Source organism: Nanorana parkeri, unplaced genomic scaffold, assembly GCF_000935625.1.
Source record: "Nanorana parkeri isolate BGI_ZX_2015 unplaced genomic scaffold, ASM93562v1 scaffold983, whole genome shotgun sequence".
Classification (NCBI taxonomy): Eukaryota; Metazoa; Chordata; class Amphibia; order Anura; family Dicroglossidae; genus Nanorana; species Nanorana parkeri.
This window is the reverse complement of record NW_017307251.1, coordinates 612,629-616,835: the sequence shown is the minus strand read 5'-3', so window position 1 is coordinate 616,835 and position 4,207 is coordinate 612,629. Positions and strand designations below refer to the sequence as shown.

At 43.7% G+C, this 4,207-nt stretch overlaps 1 long non-coding RNA gene across 1 annotated transcript; it reads right to left on the bottom strand.

The window, feature by feature from the left end:
* Positions 1–380: 380 nt before the first annotated feature.
* On the bottom strand, positions 381–1,110 carry LOC108795584. Its single transcript, XR_001941760.1, has 2 exons — positions 990–1,110; positions 381–809 (listed from the first exon to the last, which is right to left on the bottom strand). It is a non-coding gene; the product is annotated as an uncharacterized LOC108795584 (long non-coding RNA).
* Between the last annotated feature and the right edge of the window lie 3,097 nt (positions 1,111–4,207).

Below are 4,207 nucleotides of genomic sequence, written 5' to 3'. Positions count from 1 at the left end.
TAAATGCCAGTCAAAGTACCTCAGCTCTGAATACTGAAAAATTACCTGGACAGGAAGGGTGTTTAACACCCCGCCAGAGTCATCTTTACCGCAGGACAAAAGGGGCATCTCCCCTGGGCCCCATAATTTACAGGGGCCCAAGGCAGCTGTCCTTTTAGTCCGGAGTGGCAGGCAGAAGATGAGCGGCCCGGCCAGTGGGGAAGTCATCTCTGTTATCAGCCAGCCCGTTCTCCTGTTGCAGTGGTTCCTGGTATACTGGTGACTGCTGGGGGCATTGCCATCTCTACTGGTGCCTGCTGGGAACATTGATATCTCAACCGGTTGCCAGCTTGGGACATTGAGATCTCTGCAGATGCCAGCTGGGGACATTGAGATCTCTACTGGTGACTGCTGGGGACATTGAGATCTCTACTGGTGACTGCTGGGGACATTGAGATCTCTACTGGTGACTGCTGGGGGCAATGAGATCTCTACTGGTGACTGCTGGGGGCAATGAGATCTCAACTGGTGCCTGCTGGGGACATTGAGATCTCAACTGGTGCCTGCTGGGGACATTGAGATCTCAACTGGTGCCTGCTGGGGACATTGAGATCTTAACTGGTGCCTGCTGGGGACATTGAAATCTCTACTGGTGACTGTTATAGACATTGAGATCTCTACTGGTGACTGCTATAGACATTTATATCTCTACTGGTGACTGCTGAGGACATCGAGGTCTCTACTGGTGCCTGCTGGAGACATTGAAATCTCTACTGGTACCTGCTGGGGACATTGAGATCTCTACTGGTGCCTGCTGGGGACATTGAGATCTCAACTGGTGTCTGCTGGGGGCGTTGAGATCTATGCTGGTGACTGTAGGGTACCCTGAGATCTATACTGGTGCCTGCTGAGGGCATAGACATCTGTGCTGGTGGCTGCCGGGTCCACTGAGCTCTATACTGGTGACAACCGGTGCCACTGAAATCTATACTGGTGACTGCTGGGGCCACTGAGATCTATACTGATGACTGCCAGGGCCACTGAGATCTATACTGATGACTGCCAGGGCTACTGAGATCTATACTGATGACTGCCAGGGCCACTGAGATCTATACTAATGACTGCCAGGGCCACTGAGATTAAATGTGTTAATGTGTGTTTCTTTTAAGTTTCTTTTTGTGGGTAGGTGATGTAGGTGGATATGAGGGTCTGGGTTGAGAAGGGTGATGGGGGCAGGAGTGTTGTGGGGGCAGAATCTTGCCCAGGGCCCAAATTAATATTAAAGACGGTCCTGCACCCCGCTCATCAATTTATTAATGTAGAATAACACTTTTGGTAGAGAAATAATACATGTTATGGAGGTCTATAAATGAGACCAAAAAATTAGGGAGAGCTAAGTAGAAAAGAGGAATGAGGGACAGTTGGGAGCTATAAACGAGGGGGCGTCTGACTCAGAGCCTTGAATGTTGGATATTTTGGGTTGGAGCATTATTAGTACAAATACTACACCTGGAGCCCCATTTTCCATTCATTGTTAATGTATGTCCGCTGTGTCAACAAACCATTCTATTCATAAACATAGCAGATCTTTTTGTCCTATTGATGAGCTTGCCCTGCACAGGTCTGGGGCTCCTTTGCTTGGCTATATATTGGCCACTGTTCATTTGGCATTGTTATGTAGAAAAACAAGGATAGAAAAGAAAAGGCCTAATTTTACTTTCAATGCTTATAAACTAACAAGGCACGTTAGATTGAAAACAATAATAACCCGTAGTTATTAGGCAGGGGGTCAGATATTTGGTAAATATTCCTGCAAAGGATGTCATTCAGATGTACAAAAACAGGTTGCCTTGCTGTGACCATAGGTGATCGGGTTGCTTTCCCAGGTGGCCAATCTAAATGTGTCTTCTAGTGGCAGCATGATGGCTGAGGGTAGCTGAAAGGTTAAAATGCAGATGTTTAATCCAAGCAGCCCACCCAAATTTATCTGAAAAGGGTTTGGTTCTATACAGAGATGGTGAAATTAATTTAGTTATTGTGCAGAAACAATCAAGGTAGTTTTAAGTCAACTGCTTTAAATGATATCTGGCAACTGGACTTGCTGTATTTTCTTGAAGACGTTTCACTGGCCAAGAAACTCTTCAAGAAAAATGCAGCAAGTCCAGTTGCCTTGACTGATTTTTTACAGATATACCATGACCTGGATGAATGAGAACCTTCACAGACATATTGCTTTATATGATATTTCAGTTGGTGTAGTTGTTGGATAGCTAAACAATCTTATATTTTATATACCTCTCGAGGACTCAAGGAGCTGAGACCATGTGCTCCTCAATGGTTAGTCAGATGTTTATTTGTTCCTTCTATGGAGATTCACCCTTTGTTTTTGCCTTGGTGCCCGTTTAAACTGGGACGGAAAGTGATGTGAAATCTAAAAGTTTAGAGTTGCCACCAGAACAAAAGGTTGGTAGTTATGTTTGAATGGAGAATTTCTGTTCCAGAGACAACTGTAAAATGTGAGTTGTTTCCTCACTTTGGGTAGATTTCCACTTACTTTCTGTTGTGTCTTTAGATAAGGAACTAAGAGAAAGCTCCCCAATAGGGGCACTGCCAAAGAACTATCCATGTTTCTAACCCTTCATTGCCCCAAAATTATCTGAAGTTCCACATGTGAGGGTTAGCATAAGTCTTGGGAGGCATCATTGGTTACACTGAAGTTTACATTTTTTGGAGGTCCCAAATATACTTCACATTCATGACCAACTGTATTGGTGACAACTGACAAATTTCAGATTTTCCTTCACTTTCTGTCATGGTAACCATAGCGATTTTTCCTAGTTGGGACACGGGCAGCAATATATATCATCCAAATATCGCTTTTCCAGCGCTCAGTGAACCCTGGTAACTCCCCCTTCAGCAATCATCAAAGATGACCATCACTTAGAGAAGCTGCCATCCTAAGGGCCAGTGGGATATGTCCTTGAAGTACATGTAAAAAAGAACAAATGGAGACAGCGCCTTCTCCTCGTGTGTTAACGTTATTCACAAAGAATTAAAGAATAATAGTAGAAAGCAGAAATCACCAGCACTGAGCAAATATCTTTGATGTCCATTTAATCGGACCAATCGTCAGTTGTCACATACAAAATATTGTTATTTTGTACATAACAATTGACGATTGGTCCGATTAAATGGGCATCAAAGATATTTCCTGAGTGCTGGTGATTTCTGCTTTCTACTGTTTGTTACACGGCACCATCCGTGATTGTCACTGCAAGCACCACTACAGGTATTTGGGCCGGGAGCGCTGTGAGGAGTGCAGAGGGACTTACTGCTTTCTACTTAGAGAATAATAGAACTACTAACATAGGAAATAAACAAAGTCTTGCGGTGTATGATCAAACCAGGGACAACCAAGGGACTCCGGGATGCCAATCACATCACAAATTGTGACATAAGACCACTGCGGGACGCATTCTGTTCTTTTTTTTTAGCATAATACAGAGGATCTGAGCCTTCTCCACTCTTTTCAAAAGAAACATTTTGGCTGAGGGTTCTCGTTAAATTCGGCCATACAGAGACACTGCCCCATCAAACTAGACGTGAATACACATTGGACAGAATGTCCATCCTCTGGCCTTCAACAAGCCAGAGAAAGAGCCTCCAGGTAACTTGTCCCAAGAGACGTTTTATTCTAGGTAGACGTGAAATACACATCAGGTAGAATACTCTTTTTCCACAGAAAACATTCCTATCAAACCAGACAAGCAATACATTAGGACCTTTGAGGCTCCTCGCGCTCTAGGACCTTCCCATCAAACCAGACGTGGAATATACAATCTTCAGCTTTCCATCTCTATAGAGGGAGGATATTCCCATCAGCATAGAGTAGATAGAAACTCATGGCTTTGATAATGAGCATTTTTTTGGCCCAAATAAACCGAGGCAATGGGCTATTGTTGAGGTATTCACGGGAGGACAAAGGAAAGTGTACCACTCCAAGCTGCAGAGCTTCAGCATGAAAGGGTTTCAATACCTATTTTGTAGAACTGTTTTGAGATCTTAACTAATTCACTGCTCAATAGGGGATTCCAACTGGGAACCTAACAGGTTAATCACTTAATGCTAAGATGCCTAAAATGAGTACACTTCTGATTGTTGTAACTATGCTGCTTTCTAGATGGTGGATCTGGTACCCAAGGAGTTATCTATAGATATGAATAAAACT